The sequence below is a fragment of the Onychomys torridus genome, chromosome 8 (assembly GCF_903995425.1).
Source record: "Onychomys torridus chromosome 8, mOncTor1.1, whole genome shotgun sequence".
In the NCBI taxonomy this organism is placed as follows: domain Eukaryota; kingdom Metazoa; phylum Chordata; class Mammalia; order Rodentia; family Cricetidae; genus Onychomys; species Onychomys torridus.
In genome coordinates, this window is record NC_050450.1 from 65,161,243 (window position 1) to 65,182,349 (window position 21,107).

A 21,107-nucleotide genomic window follows, 5' to 3' on the forward strand; every position below is an offset into this window, starting at 1 on the left:
ATTTAGACTGCTGCCTAGTTGCTGTAAGGGCCCTCTTGCTCTGCCCATTCTCAGAGCCTGCTACTCCATCAACAGTATCTCTTTTTGTGCATAAATATACTAGGGTCAGTTTCTGTTCCTTGTGACTAATAACCTTGGCTAAGTGAGGATAAACTTTGCATGTTCACTGAACACAGTGCACGCATGCCATAAAATTGAACAACAACAACAACAAAAACCCTTAAAAGAATCCATCCCTAGGTAGTGGTCTATTGCAACATCATAACTATATTAATATGGCACTTAATGGTGAAAGACTGAAGTCTTTTCCCTGGAATAAGGAACAAGTGTTCCCTTTGGCAGCATATACACTGAAATTGGAACAATACAGAAATTAGCATGGCCTCTTTGCAAGAATGACATGCACATTCATGAAGCGCTCCATATTTTAAAGCAGGATGTGGTGGCACACCCATCAGTCAGTGTAATTAAATGAGGAAAAAGAAATTAATGAAAGTCATCTAAAAAAGAAAAAAGGTATAAGTACCTTTATTTGTAGATGACATGACATGATCTCTAAATAGAAAGCCCAAGGTATCCACCAAAAGTCTGGAATAAGTTCAGCAAGCCTGCACAAAACAAGAGGAACCTGAGGTGTACTTTTTAATGTTTTGAGACAGGGTCTTGTTTAGTCCAGGCTGGCTTTGAACTCAGTCCTCCTGCTTTAGCCTCTAAAATGCTGGGATTATCGGCCTATGCCACCACACTTGGCTTTGATGTATTTCTGTGCTCTTGACATGTATGTATGATAAGAAAATAAGCCATCTTTTAATGGCACCAGGAAGAGTAAGATGTTTAGGAGTAAGTTTAACAAAAGAAGTATAAGATGTTTACATTGAAAGGCTATGAGAAGCAGCTTCCTCACTGAAAGAAATTGGGACCTCAATAAACAGAAAGGCTTCCCATGCTCATGATCAGATGACTAGATAGTGTTGAGATGGCACAGCTCTGGGAGCTGGGGAGATGGCTCAGCGGTTAAGTGCACTGACTGCTCTTCCACAGGACCTGGGTTCAATTCCAAGCACCCGCATGGCTGCTCACAACTGTTTGCAACTCCACTTCCAGGGGATCTGACATCCTCACACACATGCATGCAGGCAAAACACCAATGCACTTAAAGTAAAAATAAATTATTTTAAAAAAGACAAGATGGCACAACTCCAGACTTCTACATATCCAGTGCAATTTCTATCAAGATGCCAGCAGCAGCTGGGTGGTGGTGGCACACGCATGTAATCCCAGCACTCGGGAGGCAGAGGCAGGCTGATCTCTGTGAGTTCGAGGCCAGCCTAGTCTACAGAGCTAGTCCAGGACAGGCTCCAAAGCTACAGAGAACCCCTGTCTCAAAAAACCAAAATAAATAAATGAAGTTGCCAGCAGCAGCAGCAGCCGCAGCTCCATTTTCATCTTCTTACTCTTTCTTTTTCTCTCAGAAATTAGTGAGTTGCTTCTAACATTTATAGAGAGATGCAAGACTCAGAATAGTCAAAACCATCTGGAAATTGTAAAAACCTATCGAACCTATCAAAAAGTGGTAGGCATCTAAGAGTTCAATTCCCAGGTATTCCATAAACTGGCCATGGTGGTGCACATATCTAATTCCATCACTCAGGAGGTGGAGGCCAGAGAATCAGAAGTTTCAGGTCACCCTCAGCTACTTGGTGAGTTTGAGGTCAGCATGGGATAAATTAAATTCTGGAGGAAAGAATAGCAATCGCCTAGGGATAGTTATTAATGGAATGGAACCGGGTATCCAGAAAGCCTTCCCAGTTCTTGTCAACTGATTTCCAACAGGGGTATTAAAGCTACCAGGGGGAAACAATTGTCTTTTAAACAAATGGTGCTGGGTCAATTGGATGGTAGCTTGCAAAATAATGAATGTGAACCATCTCATGCTGTATACAGCTAAATGGATCATGGTTCTAAAACCATAAAACTCTCAGAAGAAAGCATAGGAATAAATCTTTGTGATGGTGAACAAGGGAATAGTCTTAGATATGTCATCAGAAACACAAGTAACAAAAAAGAGCCAGGCACAATCTCACATGTCAGTAGTCTCAGCCTTGAGAAGAGGAAGTAGAGGGATCAGGAGTTCAAGGTCATCTTCAACTACACAGCAAGTCAGCCTGGACTATGTGGAACCTTGTCTCAAAATGAAAAAAAACTAAAACACAGAATAGGAGTTGGGAGGGGTAGGGCTCAGTGATAAGAATGCTTGCGTGCAAGCATTAGGACCTCAGTTTGGAATCCCAGAATCCACATAAAATTCCGGGAATGGCCTTGTGCTTACAACCAGAGTGCTGTGAGGGTGGAGACAGCACACACCACACACAGCCAAATCCATGAAAGCAAACCAGTAGCTCACCTTTTAAAACATTTTCGTGTGTGTCTAAGGATGGACTCTCATGCTACCACCCATGTGCGAAGGTTGGAGACAATTACAGAAGTCCTTTCTCTCCTACTGTGTGGATCCTAGCAATCCAGCTTGGCTTGTTAGGCTCACAATTACCTTAACCCGCTGTGATATCTTGCCAGCCCTCAGTCTTTATTTTCTATTTTAAATTTTATGTACATATGTGTGGGGGTGGTGCATGAGTGCAGGTATTTGCAGAGAACAGAGGGCATCAGAGCCCTTGGGAACTGGAGTTACAGGTGGTTATGAACCACCTGACAAGGTACTGGGGGAGAATGTGGGTCCTTTGGAAGCTGTATGTATTCTTAACCGTTGAGCTATCTCTCCAGCTCCACTCCCCTTTAAAAAAGTCAGCTGCGTGTGGTGGTGCATGCCATTAATCCCAGTACTCAGGAGGCAGAGGCAGGTGAATCTGTGAGTTTGAGGTTAGCCTGGCCTGAAAGTTAATTCCAGAATAGCCAGAGCTACAAAGGAGACCCCCAAGTCTTCTGATGGATAGCTTTAACATCCTAGCCTTCAAGTGTCTCCGTTTCCCCAATAGACAAAGACTACAGGCATACACCACCCTCCTCTACTCAGCTTAGACTTCTTTAAAATTAAAAATGTTTATTCCATAAAGAACACTAGAAAGAAATTAAAAGGCAACCTACAAACTGATGGGAAATATTGGCACATCATATATATGATAAGGGGCTTATCATTTGAATATATAAAGATACTTATGACTCAATTTAAATGCCCAGTTAAAAAAAGGCACAGGATTTTAACAAACATTTTTCTCTAAAGAAAAATAATATACAAATGTCCAACAAGCCCATGAAAAGATGTTCAGTATTATTACCCACTAAAGAAAAGCAAATGAAAGCCACCTTGAGACTAGCAGTGTTAATACTGTAAAGCGGATTGTAGTGATTGCTGCTATGGCTTGTGAATGTAGAAAAAAAAATATCAACCAAAACCAAAAACTGAACTGTGAATGTTACGGGGTGAACTGTACATTTGTGAACTATAGCTCAGTAAAACTATTACAACTCCCTGTGCCCGCACACCACCACCACACAGACACTTACACTGAAATGTCACTTTTCAACTGTTAAGTTGGTGAAAAAATTGCAACTCTCAATGATTGACAATTCGATAAAATAGTTCCATTTTAGAAAACTGGGGTTTAGTTCTTAAAAATGTGAAACAGGGTTACCAACTGACTAGCAATTACACTCACAGATGCGTACCCCAGGGAAATGAAAGTGTGTGCACTTGAAACTTCCGTTGGGGCAGCGTGGTTCACAGTAGCTGGAAACAACCTAAAAGTCTGTGAATCGACAAGTGAATAAACCTATATAATGACATTTTACTATAACAAAGAATGAAGGCCCTGGTGTCTTATAGATACCATGCTGGGCTGTAAAGATGCCTCAGCAGTTAAGAGAACTTGCTTTTCTTTTATTATTAATATTTTTCATTCTAGTGCATGGGTGTTTTGCCTGAGTATATGTCTGTACCATGGTGCATGCCTGGTGGCTGGGGTCCTAGAAGAGAGCATCAGATGCCCTGGAACTGGAGTTACATATATTGTTAGCCACCATATGGGTGCTGGGAATTGAACTCAGGTCCTTTGGAAAAGCAGCCAGTGCCCTTAACTGCTGAGCCATCTCTCCAGTCATGAGAACTTGCTTTTCTTGCAGAAGACCTGAGCCTGAGTTGGGTTCCCAGCTCCTATGCTGGGTGACTCACAACTGCCTGTCACTCCAGCTCCAGGGGATCTGATGGCTTTTTCTGACCTCTGTGGATACTCACACTCACACACACAGAGGTTCATATACACCATAATTAATAATAAATCTAAAAACAACACTTACGATAAAGAAAGAGGTTAATTAAAAACTGAACACAAAGTCAGGCAGTGATGGCGCACACCTTTAATCCCAGCACTCTGGAGTCAGAGCCAGGTGGATCTCTGTGAGTTTGAGACCAGCCTGGAATACAGAGTGAGTGAGATCCAGGACAGGTGCCAAAGCTACACAAAGAAACCGTGTCTCAAAAAACCAAAACAAACAAACAAGCAAGCAAAACTAAAAACAAAACCCATCATATTATATGGTTATGCTCACCTAAAATGTTCAGGATAAGCAACTGCAGGGCCAGAAAGTCAAGTAGCAGCTTCCAGGGCTGGAAAACAGGGAGGAAATAGGAAGAGATTGCTGAGGATTTCTTTTGGAGTAGTGAAAATGTTCTGAAATTAGATAATAGCGACAGTTGTACAATTCTGTGAATATAGTAAACAGCACAGAATTGTAATTTCTAAAAATTTGTTATTTGTCTGCAAGCACACATGTGCACCTTGTATGTGTCTGGTACCCATGGAGGTCAGAAGAGGGCATCAGATTTCCTGGAACTGGATGGTTGTGACCTCAACATAGGTGCTGGGAACCAAACCCAGGTCCTCTGCAAGAGCAAGTGCTGTTAACCGCTAAGGCATCTCTACCCCCACAAAACTGTAATCTTAAAGGGAAAGTTTTATATGAATTGTATATCGAACCCATAATAACACAAAAATCACACATCAGAATAGCATTCTAGAGCCAAATAGTGAACAGGATGCTAGTTAAAATAAAATGTGACTCTATATAAATATCTGAAAATATCATCATTCCACAAAAGTAGGCAATAAAAAACATTTCAGATAACAGAAGGATGGCATGACTGCACTGTTGCATTTCACTGTGTGTTGCATCAGTGTTGTCGTATGTGCCAATGCCCACGGGGCTGGAAAAGCATTATTTGAGGGTATCCAGGAGATGCTCTTCTGGTAAAGTCTCAATCAGCAGATCAAGTAAAGAACGGCCATTGCCAGTCCCTACAGTCATCCAGGTGACCATCATCCCACCCACAGAGGGAACGAAAGGGCAGCAAAGGCGCACATCTCTGTTTGGGCTGTACCAAGGGCAGCGAAGGCGCACATCTTCTCTGTTTGGGCTGTACCAAGGGCAGCGAAGGCGCACATCTTCTCTGTTTGGGCTGTACCAAGGGCAGCGAAGGCGCACATCTTCTCTGTTTGGGCTGTACCATCTACCTTCTCCTTGCGTAATCCAGGCTCTCCTGTGTTTCAGGCCTCAGGACTCAGAACGGTTACAGCACCAGTTTTCTCCGGTTTCAGCTTGCAGGTGGCAGATGGTGGGACTCCTGGGCACCCGTGGTGCTAGGAGTCAGTCCCAGACGTCTCATCACAAACACATAAAGATAGACAGGTACACAGAGTGAGACTACTGGTTCTATATATCCCTGGAGAATCCTGGCAGATACACTGGGTTCGCAGTTTAGTCACCCCTATTTCTGAATACATTGTTAACTTTTCGTTTATATACCAGCAAAAAGCTACCCATCTTTCTCTTTTCCTTTGCTTTTGTGTGTGTGGCGGGGGGAGGGTTCAAGACAAGAGTTTCTCTGTGTAAGAGCCCTCGCTGTCCTGGAACTGAGGTTCCAGCTGAGCTGGCCTCGAACTCAGGTCCGCCTGCCTCTTCCTCCTGAGTGATTAAAGGCGTGCACCGCCACCACTGGGCTCTCCTTTGCTTCTTATTTATCTTTGTGCTGAAGACAGAGGCCAGGTCTCACACAGCTGAGCACTTGCTTTTCTACCAAGCTGTCCCCAAGATGCCACCATGGCTGTTTCGATTGGGTGGTCTGTTCTTATCTTACTGCCATTTCCAAACAAATCACAGTGACTTCTCTAGTGCGGAAATGGTTTTCCCTCCTAGAACAAGATCTTGCTTTCCAAATTGATGAGTTTTTATATCTAATGGACTTAGTAAACCCCAAAACTACTGGAACATCCCTGATGTCTATACGTATTGAGTCAAAACAAGGCTGTAAATCAGTCTATTGTTAAAATGACATAGGGAGCCGACAGGACTCATGTGTGATGGGAAAGCAACAGAAGTCTTTTATGACAGTCTAAGCTGTTGCATAAATTTGACAGCACACAGAGTGAAGGCATCAGAGAACATTCAGGAAAAAACAAACCCAGTTCCTCTACTCTTACTCAACAGCCAACAGAAGAAAGACTTGTGTGGTCAAATATTTGGGTTTTCTCTCACCGACACCAAACAAGTGATCCTTCCTGTAACAGACATTCTCTGATTCTGTTGTGTGCTGACCCTGGTTAGACCACATGGGCTCAGCACCCCCATTCTGCTACCCCCCCATTCTGCTACCCCCCCCCCAACATTCTTCTACCCTCTCCCATGTCAGCTCTGATCACCAGCCCCAGGCTGTTTTGTTTGTGCTTTTGACTTCAGACTTTACAGCCTCATTCTCCACTTTGGTTAGTCTTCTAGAGTAGCTTATAAAACTCAGGGAAACATTTAGGATTACTGGTTCGCCACAAAAGTACCTATCAGAGAACTTGACTTGTTGGCTCTTGTTCATAATCTCTGTAGCTAGAGTTTTCCTGCCTGGCCCACAGTCAGGACAAATCTCTCTCACCCACCAGGCCCATAGATGCTCAGAACCAACCAAGTAAACACACAGAAACTTACATTGTTTAGAATCTGTGTGGCCGTGGCAGGCTTCTTGTTATCTACTTCTTCTATCTTAAATATTAACCCATTTCTATTAATCTATACTTTGCCACGTGGTTTGTGGCTTACCATTACCTTACATCCTCCTTGTCATGGTGGTAGCTGGCAGCATCCCTGCCCCAGCCTTCCACCTCCCACAATTCTCTTCTCTCTCGTCCTGCCTATACTTCCTGCCTGGCCACTGGCCAAACAGCATTTTATTTATACAGAGCAATATCCACAGCACTTCCCCTTTTCTTTTTTTTTTAAAGGAAGGTTTTAACTTTTACAAAGTAAAATTACATATAACAAAACAATTATCAAGCAAGAATTATAGTTACAATATTAAAGAAGATATCCTATCTTATATTTGTGAGTCTAAGGTTTTATATCTAACTTATTTTTTATCATAATCGAGGAAATTATAACTATCTAGTCCTCAACCACATCAAAGACCTCAGAAGGATATAATAGGATATAATATTACCTGAGAACCAGGAGAAGGATGCAAGCAACTTTTGGGAGTCTTGTAGGGTAGACAGAGACAGCTGGCAGCCTGGACAGTCACCTAATGTTCCTTTGTAAAGTTGGGGCATTTGCCTTTAGCCCACAGGGCTAGAGTCTCTTGGTCACTTTTTTCAGTGTCCTTTAGAATGTCTGGCAGTTTCCTCTGCGAAGCAGGAACCTGAAGGATTATTTTGTCAAGCAAAGTTCAGTGGTCACCTTCCTATGGGTCCTGCATGTCCAGTTGATCAAGCAGTCCAGGCAAGAACAGTTTCTTGCCCAAATGGCTATTTTTGCCAAGGTGAAGATAAACTCTATATAGAGTGTCTTCAATGCCCATCCTCCTCTCTGAAGTAAATCTGGTGCTGCCAGGAGCAGACATGCCTCACTGTCCAGAAAGTCTAAATTTTAAAAATATTTTAAATGCTATATTCTGTAGGTCTTTGAAGTGTTTGAAGATTACCTGTCTATCTGAAATATATCTATGTATATCTAGAAAACTTAACATGACTATAAGTTTGACTATCACAGAAGACTAATTGATCTGTATTTCTTAATTATCCGTTACAAAATAAATGAGTTGCATAAACATAATACCTCAAACGAGAGTAGAAATATATATACAGGATAACAAAATTAACTTTAAGTTTGTATCAATAGACTAAAATCTATACCAATGTAAGACATTTTAAACAAGTTGTTGTTATTTAAAAGTTCATTAATCTACCCTTTCATCCTATATCTATGTCATATGCCCTTTTTTTCCTTAGAAAGAGATCACATTTATAATCAACCTGATTTAAATAAAAATTTGGAAGGCAGGAGCATTGCCATGAGTTGGAGTTGGCTTGAGCTACATAATGAGTTCCATGCCAGTCTGAGCTACACCTGTACTCACATGTACGTACTCATACACAGTTGCATACATATACACATAATTTAAAACTAATACAAATAAATACTTAGTAAAGCAAATAAATACATACAATTAAAATACATAAAATTAAAATGAAGGGGCCATTGAGGTGGCCCAGTTCAATCCCAAGGACCCACAGAATAGGAGAGGACCATCTCCAGCAAAGTGTCCTCTCTGAATGTTTAGGCACATACACAGACATGCGTACATATAAATAAATAATAACAATGACAGATATTAGGAAGGTTTCTGGTTGCACTCAGAGGTAGAGTGATTGCCTAGCATGACAAAGGTCTGGATTCAATCCCCAGCATCATGAAACAAAACAAAAATAAAAATCAAAGGCTCCTGATAAATAGCATCACATGAAGATGGAGGTTAAGTAAAGCTCAGAGGAAGGGATGCAGAGCCTCCATACCCTCTCCACCTCTCAGCATCTCTGTGTTGGTCAGCTACCTGGAAGTTCTCCAAACTGATTGCTGGGGGTTTTATGGAGACATCATTATACCAGGCTGATAGAGTCAAACACTGCCTACTGACTTAACTTTCAGCCAATCTCCTAGTCCCCTGCCGGGAGATTGAGAAGTAAGGCTCAAATCCCAACGCTCTAATCATGCCTTGGTCCAGACCAGCCATCATCCTGCAGGAATCCAGAGGCTGCCAGCCACTATAATCACATTAGCATGTATGAGGCTCATCACTTTGAAGATTCCAAGGATTTAGGAGTTGGTATACCAGGAGACAGAGGAAGACCTCATATATGCTGCATGACATCACAGAAAAGTAATTACTAGTGTGTATACATGCTAGAGACATTTCTTACCACAGAGGAAGGAAAGGGTTGACACTGAGCAGAGATCAGCCTCTAGCAAATGTGTGCAACCCACATGTGGGAAAGTGTGCCAGGGCATTTTTTTTTCATTCTATCATTGCAGACTTATACTCTGGGAGAAGGTATTTTTCATCTAAAATAATTGTTTTGTGAGAAATATATATGTTGGGTATAATACCTATGGAATCCTCACTATTTTTTAGTATTTTTAAAAATGTATATGTATGAGTGTTTTGCCTGCATGTATGTCTGTGAACCACATGTGTGCCTGGGGATGCCACAAGGCTTTGTAAAAAGAGGCCTGTTAGCTATCAAGGCATTTACTACAAATTCTTTTCAAATATAGGAAGTAAGTGAACCTGGCCTGTCAGCACATCCTCTCTGGGTGGCCGATGCAAGAGGATCACATGTAAAGGTCTTCCTGGGCTACAGTGTGAGCCTGTGCCAAAATAAAAGCTGAGACTGGATGTAGTGGTCTAGGCCTGTAATGTAATACTAAGGAGTTGGAGGCTGGATGATTAGGAGTTCAAATCCATCTTTGATTAGATAATTATGCTGAAGCTAGCCTGGGCTACCTAAGACTCTGTTTCAAAAGCCAATAAATAAATGAATATTAAAAAATATGTGTATGTGGGGGGGGGTGAGGGTATAGCTGAGTAGTAGAGCATTTGCCTAGCATGTAAAGCCCTAGGTTTAATCCCTAGGACCTCAAAATAACTTTAAAATTTAAAAGGCTGTGATTTTAATCATTGACTCTTTGTGTTTGTTTTTGTTTTTGCTTGAGACAGAGTCTCACTTTGTAGCCCTGGATGTCCTAGGACTAACTATGTTGAGCAGGCTGGTCTTGAACTCACAGAGATCCACTTGCTTTTGCCTCCTGAGTGCTGGGACTAATAGTGTACACCACCACACACAGCAATCATTGGTGTTCTTTTTTAAATTTTCATAATTATGAGTGCTTTACCTGCATGTATGTCTGTGCACCATGTGTGTGCAGTACCTGTGGAGACCAGAAGAGGGCACTGGATCCTCTGGAACTGGAGTTACAGATGGTTTTGAGTGGCCATGAGGGTGCTGGGAAAGGAACCTAAGTCCTCTAAAGGAGCAGTGGTTGCTCTTAGCCAATGAGCCATCTCTCTAGCCCCATCATTGACACTCTTAATGCCTATTTGTATTTCTCCACTCTCAAGTGGTTTGTCTCAAACTCTGTCTTCCCATCTGGCATGACCCGAAACTGTTACTTTCAGGACTGATGGGCACAACAAACTTTATGAGATGATGAGAATAAACAAAAGAATTTCTTAGGAATATCCAAACCTGTATTGCAAAATAGGTCATGTCAAAACTTATTGGGTACTAGTCCACTGTGGGCAGCACCATCCCTGGAAAGCTAGTTAAGCATGAGCCTATGAGTCACCCAGAGAGCTAGCCAGTAAGCCATACCCCTCTATGGTTTCTGCTTCAAGTTCCTGTCTGCTGTACCTTGATGGATGGTGGTCCGAGAATAAGCCAAATGAGTTCTTTCCTTCTCTAAATGGTGTTTTATCGCAGAAACAATGGCAAACTAGAACACGTGGTCTGGCTCTTTGACAGGTCAGACCTTAGCCTACTGTCCTTTCTTCCCATGGCAGGGACCAGGCTGCCATATCAGTCTTGGGCTATCTCTGGGCTTGTCAAGTATGCAATAGAAAATGAAGTTTCATTTCTAAAGCTACTTTTAGATTATTCTGTTATTCCCAGTGGAACATAATGTCAGTTAATTGGATGGTTTTCTTTGTTTAAGTCCAAATGCTAAATTTATTCTAATTAAATCTAGCTAGGTCATAGCCTGAGCCGCCCTACTACTTCCTATAGTGTTCTTCTAGAGGGTGTGTTGTCTCCCTGAGGTGAGCAAAAGGCACAGTAAACATTGACAGGGTCCCACTGGCAATGGGTAAAAACTCAAGCTGTGCAGGTGGCTGGCTGTGTGGGGAAACTGGCAGAGAGCTGGACGCCCCTCCTGAGCCACAGAGATGAGGCTGGGTAGAAGAAGGGCTAGTGCTTGGGGTTTCAACGTGTGGAGCCCCATGGGAAGCTTTGCTCCCCTGCTGTCTGTCCTATCTGCTGCCTGAGTCCAAAGGCCTGGGATTCACAGAGCCAGTGTGTACCTTTAAGAACAAAGAATGGGAGGGGCTGGAGAGGAGGAAGTACAGACAAGAGATGTTTTTCTACTTCTGGGGGTAGATAGAGAAAGGATACAGACAAGAAGTCTGTATTGAGGCATCAGGGTGGACAGTGTTTGCTTTGTGCGGACAGTGCTAACCGGGGCTCTTGGAAAACAAAGGCCCTGCCTGATTTCTTCTCTCCTCTGATCCACCGCTGTTAGAGTAACCCACACTCAGGCTTATGCCAGGGCTATGTTCACCTCCCACTTTCCTTTTCATGGCATGCCAAGGACACATAGATGGCATCTGCAGGATCCAACAATAGCAGAGATGAGCCCAAGGTGCCTACCAGTTTCTTAGGCCCAAAGAATTCTTATTGTATGAAGCAGGTTCTGTGCTGTAGAGAGGTCAGGAGTCCACTTTAGGTAATAGGAGACTGTTAGCAAAAATCTGAACATTTTCAAATTACATTTCAAAACTGTGTGTGTGTGTGTGTGTGTGTGTGTGCGCGTGCGCGCTGCACATGTGTTATGTGGGAATGTAGAGGTCAGAGGAGTTTGTCCTTAACTTCTACCATGTGGGTTCCAGGGACCAAAGTCAGGTCATCAGGCTTGGTGACAGGTATCCTCACTCTCTGATCCATCTCCTTGACCCTTAAAGAAAAGGGGGCTGTGCATGCCTGGCATGTGCTCTGCTGCTGAACTACACTCCCAGTCCTAGGGATGTAGACATATACTGATTTCCAAATGCCTCTGAACTATACTTAATGCAGTGCTGAGAACTGAACCCAGGCTCTCATGAATGCTAGGGAAACACTCTACCACTGAGCTATCTCCCCAGTCCTAACAGTTAACCTTACTCTAATAATCTAGGAAGGCTCCCCCATTATCTTCCACCTGTTCTTTCTTGGGATGCACTAGCCCCAAAATGCCTCTAGTCCAAAATCCATTTCCCACTGCCTATTATTGTAAATATGTTTCCCCTACTTATGCAGAGGAGGAGCTCTGGCCCAGAATTGATCAGTGAGATATTCAGTGTAGACTGGAAAGGCATGGCTCTCAAGTCAGGCCGATTGGCTCAGAAACCAAGATTCTTATGTAAGAGTCCAGAGATATCATCTGTAGTTCTGGAAGAAGAAACGAAGATAAAAAGGGCATCACAGAGAACCAATAAGCATTGGCAAAACCTTGAAGCAGTTGGGGACATAAAAAGGAAATGTGGTTAGTATATGAGCTAGTTAAAAAGTTACTAGGGTTGGAAATGTAGCTTAGGAGCACTGGGTTCAAACCCCAGCCCAGAGGGGAGGGACAGTGTGGTTTCAACAGGTATTTACCATGTGCCAAACACTGTTCTAGACATAAATACAACAAGAAAACGAAACAAAGTCACTATACTCATTAGTGCAGTAACAAACCTTGAGGGCAGTGGCTACCAGAGCAAATAGGAGTCTTGAGAAGAGATGCCTTTGGGAATAGGTTTGGAAGAGGGGAGTCATGGACAGAAGCACAGCCTGGGATTGATTTTCTTTGTAAGTCCTGCTGTGCACCTGTAGCAGGAATCTTAAATGGTCTTAATAATAAAATCGAACCTGAGGCCAGTAATTGTGGTGAATACTGGAAGATCAGGGAAGCAGAACAAGCCACAGCTACCTCACCTCGCCAGTTCCTCAGCTGATCCTGTTTCCTCAGACTGGAAGCCTCTGAGTCCTCATCCAGAATGAATCTCAGCTGAACTGTGCTGCTCAAAGCTTAAAAGCTTAACCAGTCAAATGCTTCTAGTTTCTGGCCCTCACGCCTTATATACCTTTCTGCTTTCTACCATCACTCCCTGGGATTAAAGGTGGGAGTCACCATGCTTGGTTGTACCCTTGAACAGGTGGATTTCTGCCTCTGGAATGCTAGGATTAAAGGCGTGTGCTACCACTCACTGCCTATCCTCATGTTTAATATTGTGGCTGTTCTGTCTCTGACCCCTGATAAGTTTATTAGGGTGCACAATATTTCAGGGAACACAATACCACCACATGCACCTTGATTTAAAGTCTTAAAAATTTTCAATTATTAACTATGAGCTGTATGGTGGGTTTTTTTTTTTTTTCTAGTTTTTTGAGATGGGATCTCACTTTGTTACTCAGGTTGACCTTGAGCATAAGGTCCTCTTGCCTAAGCCTCTCAAGTGTGGGGTTTACAAGGGTGTGCCATCACACTCAGACCCCCCCAAGAGGTATACCATCACACCCAGTGTCTCCCCACCCGTCTTGTGTGTGTGTGTGTGTGTTACTGATGACTGAATTTAAGGACTTGCATATACCTAGTCAAGTATTCTACCACAAAGTACCTCTAGCACCTCAAACTATTTATTATAAGAGTACTTGGTAGGAAGTGTCTCTTTTGTACATCTTCCCATGGTATGCCCTGAGATATCCATCATCTGGGTTGGCCTGAGCAGATCAGGCGACTTCTCTTTGCCTGTTTCTCTCTATGTGACACAAAGATACTCATATAAAATTTTCCTAGTGTCCTAGAGGGACAAGATGTTCATTGTAGGACCTCTGTAAGGACTTCAAGCTTGAAGAACACTGGTCAGGGCACAGAGTGGAGCTTGGTAGACAGCGTGTCAGTCAGGGATGGAGCCAGGTGGTGCAGTCTCTACCATCGCAAAGGCGCCCAGACAGACACCAAATCATGGCATAGCTTCCATCTGGATGGTACTGTGCCATTGTTGATGGCATCTGTACTGCTCACTCATGGAAAGACAGGGTAATTTGCTGTCCTGGCTGGATTATTGCCACAGAAGATTTCGCAAGAAAGCATTTTAATCCCTAAAGCAAGAAGGGCCTCCAAATGAGGTGCAAGAACAATTATGTATTATAAAAGAAAGAAAAGAGATAACTGTCTGGAATCAGGATGTAATTAATAGGAAAATACTTAAAATACCTGCATGACAAAACAAGGAAGATTGCCTGGGCAGGTGAACAGGTGCTCCTCTGTGAGTCCATGCAAGACAAATACAGAGGTTTCGGGCAGTTTGGGTGGTATACACGTGTGCTAGGGGGGCACAATGATGCTCTGGTAAACGTCTTGACAGCTCCGGAGAGGAGAGCCTGGCTTTGCAGTGGTTACCAATTTCAATTACGTAAATTCTTTCCCCTTGGCCAATTTCAAGCTGCTTGATTGAAGTCACTGGATGTGGAGCTGGAAGAGAAGCCCTCAGTTCTCAGTGGTGCCTGTTGGCTGCTAGGTCCAGCCAGGTTCTGGCACTGTGGCTCGATTAAAAACCAGAGAGCCCCTAGGTTCCTCAAGTCATCTGCCCCTAACCTTGTGGATATTGCTTGGACTTTTACCCCAGAACCCATCACATCTCCCAAACAGAACTGTCTGTCTTGTTATGGAACTGTACCAAGAGCCGTGGCTGGCTTCCCAGACGTGCTAGGTCTCTCCAGAGACAAATAAAGCCCAGAGACAAAGGAAGTAAAGATGCAGAGAGCTGAAGACAGGTGGTTATTGAAGCAGAAGCAGAGAGCACCCTGTCAGGAAGGGCGTGGTTTCCAGGGCTGGCAGAATGTTTGGAAGACTCTGGGCTGGCCTTTTACAAGGCCTCTGGACCCTCTTCTCCTCTGATCCTCTTTTTTCTCTCACCCCCTCCTATTACATCATCTCCTAAGCCAGTATGATCTTTGGCCCAGGGAAACACCAAAGGCAATGCAGCATCCCAGCTGTGGAGTAGTTCAGCTGTTACATAGGAATTTTAGCCCTTCCCCCTGGCCTCTCCACACCGCCCTCTTCCCACCCCACTGCCTCTTCCCTGAGAACTCACAGAACCAGGTCCAGGTCCGTTTGCCCACTACACAGTATACCAGATTCTGAAATGACAAGTTTTGCAAAAGGGGATTACTGGCAGGGTAGCCAAACTCTTGAACTCAGATTTCAAATCCGCTTCCGGGAGGGTGGGATTTGGGGCTGTTTATAACCTCAGGTGTGGGGTAAGGTGAGTGGATTCTAATCAAGAACTGATAAAACAGGTATTCCGGAACTGCGAGTGGGTGGTTTCCTGGTCGTTTATCCCTTTGCAAAGTTCACAGCACAGGAATTCTGGGACTGTCCTTTTGGTGTTGGGTTTTTTCCTTCCAAAATCCACACAATGGTTGGCAACAGCATTGTTTATTCAGAAAGTGGCTAACAGGATGCTGCAGGCAAACTGCTGCCAGCCACAGGAACCTTCAGGCGTTCAGGAGGAAGGGCTCCCTCACCTCTGACTGCCAGCCATCACCCCGTGGAAGTGAAGTGGCTGCCCGGGGTCTTTGGCCCTTGAATGAACCCTCGTTCGCCCACAGGAAGCCCTCCCTGGTTAGTCTTGGGGCGGGTGCTCTGAACTCCTGGCCTCCTTTTCCTCTCTTTAAATCCTCTGTGCTGGAGCCAGTGGGGCTAAAGCCAGGTCCCGTGGGGCTCGCTGCTTATATGGACAGGCCCCTTTAAGGAAAAGAGTACCAAATTACCAACATTCATTGACCGACCATCCGGGCCTTTAGAAAGGGCCTGTGCACATCACGGTGCCTGGAGCTGGAGCTCCATTAGCTTTTACCTGGCAGTTCTGTGAATGAAGGAAAGCGAATGTTTGCAGGTGACGCAGGTAGGCATCTCATCTGGAGGTACCGCCACTACCTCCTCTTCCTCTCCCGCTTTGGATAAGGAAGTCTCAGAACTCTCTTTCCATTTCAATCAAAACTGACACCTCCTTCTAAGGGACTCACTTTATTCTCCCTGGCTTGATCAGAATAGACCAGCCCTGCCAGTAACAGAGACCTTGAGGAAGAACCATTGTGGGTGAGAAGTGACCTCTAGTGGTCAGTCGCAAAGGTCACCTAGTTTGGCTCTAAACAGTGTCCCGCCTCCCCCAACCCCTCAAGTGGTGGAAGAATGTGGTGGCCAAAGCAGGTTTGGAGTTTGAGGCCAGCCTGAGCTACATAGTAAGATCCTATGTCAAAGATAAGATAAAGGGGCCAAGGAGATGCCGAAGTGGATACAGTGCTTGATATACAAGTGTGAGGACCTAAGTGTCGATCCCCAGTACCTAGGTCAAAACCAGATGTGAAGAATGCACCTGTCACCCAAGGGATGGGTAGGGTGGGGAGACAGGCGTATCTGGGGGCTCCTTAACTAGCTAATCTAGCCAAGATTGTGAGCTCCAGATTTAGTGAGAAATTCTGTCTCAAAAAATAGGGTGAAGCTTGGCGTAATGACATACACATTTGATCCCAGTATGGGGGAGGGGGTGAGAAGCAGGTGGGTCTCTATGAGTCTGAGGTCAGCCTGACTACACAGTGAGTTCTAGGCCAGCCATGGCTACATAGGGAGACTATAAATAAATAGATAAATAAATAAATACAGGTGAAGAGTGATAGAGGAATGTTGGATGTTAAAACCCGGCCTCCACACATGTGCGTACATATGCACTCACACACATATATTATACACACAGAGAGAAATCAGATTTTTGCAGTCACTACTGTGCTATCTACTTTGAGGTCAGGGCATATGTATCTTAGGAACATTTGCACTTGGGTTTCTGAGTTACTAGTATTTTTGTTTGTTGGTCTTGTTTGGTTTTGTTTTTATATTGCCAGTAAAACCCAGGACTTTACGCATGGTAGGTCACTGAGCCACCGCTGCCGCCCCATCTTAGTTTTATCATCTTTAACCCACGGTCCATTAAGCCTAGCATCCTTCCGTGGGAAATGGTAACTGTCATGGGTGCCTTCTAAATGGAGGGAAACGTTGACTGAAGGAGCAGGTGTCAGGTGTAAGGAAAGGGTCAGCACATGATTGGTGCTCTGTAAAACATCAGTTCTCGGTCCTTCCTTCAGATCCAAAATTTATAGAGGCTGAGGAAGGAAGAAAGGGGTAGGTCAGAGGGGAGGAACTGGTCTTGGTTTTTAGTACATACAGGTAGGCTGTGGAAGGCAAGAGCCCAGGATAAGAGACCATCTCCCTAGGAAAATGTACACACATAACACACAAATGCACACACATCCTCACAGATTTGGTAGTTTTCCCAATGCTCTAAGCTCATTTGTAGTAGTTTAAGAAGTCACATTAAGAAACAAGATGGCTCAGCATGTAAAGGAGCTTGCTACGAAGCCAGAAAACCTGAGTTCAATCCCCAGGACACACATGATACAAGAGAACACCTCACCTTCACACATGAGCTGTGGCACATACATGCCCAACCCCTAGAAAAATAAATGTAATTTTTTTTAATTAAAGAAAAACTAAATACATCTGGAAAAGCATGTGCAGAGGGCAATTTTCAATGGATTCTGATCCCCAGTTGGTCACTAAAGAGGTGTGTCCCCTTAGACAAGCCCCTTTCCTTACCTATACTCCCTCTTTACCTTTTAAAAGACAAGTGAGGAGCTAAGGACAGAGCTCAGCAGACAGAGTGCTTGCCTAACCCTGGGTTTGATCCCCAGCCCTGCATAAACCAGGCGTGGTATCCCACACCTGTAATGCCAGCACTTAGGAGCTGGAGGCAGGAGGATCAGAAGTTTATAATGGCACTCGCTTTGGCAGTCTGTGTACAAAAAACCAGAGTAGCTTGGCGCCTGTGCAAGGATGACGTATAGATTTGTGAAGCATTTCGAATATTTTTTAAAGGGGGAGTATCACAGCGGTACTTGGCTTCTTAGTGATCTAGAGGTCAGCCTAAGTCATGTGAGACTGGGTCTCAAAAGCACGCGTGAAGAAGTCCTGGAAAGATGGCTCAGCATTAACAGCACTGGCTGCTCTTCCGGAGGATTAGCATTCTGTACACAGAAGCCATGTGATGGCTTATAACTGAGTGTAGCTCCAGTCCCAGGGGATCCAACACCCTTTTCCAGCCTCCCTGGGCACTGTATGCATGTGCTGCATAGGTGTATATGCAGACAAAATACCCATACACATAAAATATAAAATAAAAACAAATTTTTAAAAAACAAATGAAGGTTAAACTGATGTAAAGTTGCCAGATATAGGATAAGATGCCTAACTACATTTGTATTTCAGAGAGACCATGACTTTTTTTTAAGTATTAGTGTATACCAAGTGTTGACTCTGTCATGAATTACCACATTAATCATTATACTGGACATACCAGCATTTTTAAAAGTATTATTTACCTAAAATTTAAATTCAATGGGGGTGTGTTCTATATTTTCACTTGCTAAATCTGGAAACCCTAGACATTTTTTTTTGGTCTTTTTTTTCCTTAAAGATTTATTTCTTTTTATTTTATGAGTATGAGTGTTTTGCCTGCATGTATGTATGTGTACTGTGTATATGCCTGGTACCCACAGAGGCCAAAAGAGGGCACTGGATCCATTAGAACTGGAGTTACAGACAATTATGAGCCACCACGTGGGTGGTGGGCGCTGAGTCTGGGTCTTCTGAAAAAGCAACAAATACTCTTAACAGCTGAGCCCTCTCTCTAGCCTCGAGTCTCTGTTTTATGCTTTTGGTGGTGGTGGTTATTGGTCCGAGGGCTAAATATTCTCTCTAACACTACTGAGCTACAGTTCTGTGACAATTCAGGTCTTGATTGAAGGGCTATAGTTTTTTATGATGAGGAATCCTAATAACAGGGAATGGGAAGTTGCTTAAGCTAGAAATTCTGGAGGCCCCATGCCTTTTTTTTTTTTTTTTTTTTTTTTTAAATACTGGGGATTGAAGCAGGGCCTATGCTAGGCAGGCACTCTGCCACTGACCTACATCCCCAGCCCTTCATTTTCATTTTCAGACAGGCTTTGTAAACTGCCCAAGCTGGCCTTGAACTCACCATGTCATCTAGGCTGGCATCAAACTTGTAGTTCTTCTGCCTTAGCCTCAAATAGCTGGGATGATAGAGGTGCATTGCGCTTATGAATAACTGAAGGCAGTTTAGTGGGCACTGTTGGATTCTGGGTAGAAAAGACAATAGCCTGGGTCCCTGTGCTGATCCAAAAGCTGCTCTGTGATCACTAGGGTATGACTGCTTTTCTGTCATTCAATAGCTTTCCGTGGCATTCCTAGTGACTTGTCTAGACAACCTCCTGACCTGTGACCCTGTTGCTGTGGGCCTACCATGCAGTCCCTTCCTGGGCCGGGAACCTAACACACACCTCTAACTTGTGCTGGAATGAACATCCTGTCGTCCCTTCCTTCCTTCAGCTCTTGCCTTTGAGAGGCCGCCATGAAGTGGATGCTGTGCTAGACTCTGCCCTTTGGTAAGGGTTTGTTTTTTTTTGTTTTTTGTTTTTTTTTTTTCTGAGACAGGATTTCTCTGTGTAGCTTTGTGCCTTTCCTGGGACTTGCTTTGGAGACCAGGCTGCCCTCGAACTCACAGAGATCTGCCTGGCTCTGCCTCCCGAGTGCTGGGATTAAAGGTGTGTACCACCACCGCCCAGCCAATTTTTTTTTTAATTAAAAAAATTTAAATTTATTTTATGTGCATTGGTGTGAAGGTGTTGGATCCCCTGGAACTAGAGTTACAGACAATTGTGAGCTGCTGTGTGTGTGTGTGTGTGGGCACTGGGAATTAAACCTGGGTCCTCTGGAAGAACAGCCAGTGCTCTTAACCACTGAGCCATCTCTCCAGCCCCTGGTAAGGGTTTTTACTTTACCATCCTTATCTAGACCTAGGTCTATAGTCCATGACTCTCAAGGAGACTCACAAGCCACTCTGTCAGAGCTGCTGGGGAGGCTTGTTCAAGTAAGACTCTGAGTCTCTTCAGAGCTGATGAAGGAAAGGTGCCTAGAGATGTTCCTGAGTGAGCATTTGTGATGTGTGAGTGTGGGTGTAAATGTGTGTATGGGATGGAGTATGTGTGAGGAATATATGTGTGTGTGTGTGTGTGTGTGTGTGTGTGTGTGTGTGTATGGGGGGTATGTGTGTGTGTATGGCGGTTATGTGTGTGTGTATGTGGATACTATATATGTGCGTGGGGTTATATGTGTGTGTGTGTGTGTGTGTGTGTGTGTGTGTGTGTAGGGGATGTGAGTGTGTGTGTGTGTGTGCACTGCTGGGGATAATCTGAGGGCCTCACATGTGCTAAGTGCATACTTTACTACTGATAAGGCACACTTTTGCCCACCCCAACCCCATAATTTTCATGCTCACCTAAATCAGAAAGCCACAACTTCCTGGTCCTTTACTCTTTCTCTGGCATCTTTCCAGAAAGGCCTGGGTCTGGGGAATGTGGAGCACATATGGGTCACTGTTCTTACAACTTTCAAAGTGAAAGCTGTGGAGTAATAAACTATATTTTTTTCAGTGCTTGTACTAGAATCCAGGATCCCATGCATGCAAAAGACGTGTTCTATTACTTGCTCCTACCCAAGCCCTGAACTCTACTAATAGACCCAGCCATACTGCTTAGACTTAGGTTAGCTTCTAGACTTAGTTGTTAGCAGAAAGATGATTTTCCTTTCCCTCTGTTCCAGGAGAGGGACTGTTCCAGGGTTTTATATGACTTTGGGCAATCACATCACTTCCCTGACTCTCTGAATAGGGTACCACCACACCACCATTTTCTTGTTGGAAATCCCTCCTCATCACCTGAAAGCCCTCTACAGGGTTCACAAGCTTCCTTATTAGTTTCTTTAGAATGACTAGAGCCATTTCCACCTTGGAGTTGGGAGAGTTGTCCCACTCATTAGAGCATCCTCCAGGGTACCCACTTAATGTTATA

The 21,107-nt window shown here is 43.9% G+C and overlaps 1 non-coding gene across 1 annotated transcript; it reads left to right on the plus strand.

The window, feature by feature from the left end:
• The first annotated feature begins 326 nt into the window (after nucleotides 1-326).
• On the plus strand, nucleotides 327-430 carry LOC118590468. The gene has a single exon (XR_004945770.1). It is a non-coding gene; the product is annotated as a U6 spliceosomal RNA (small nuclear RNA).
• The last annotated feature ends 20,677 nt before the right edge of the window (nucleotides 431-21,107 follow it).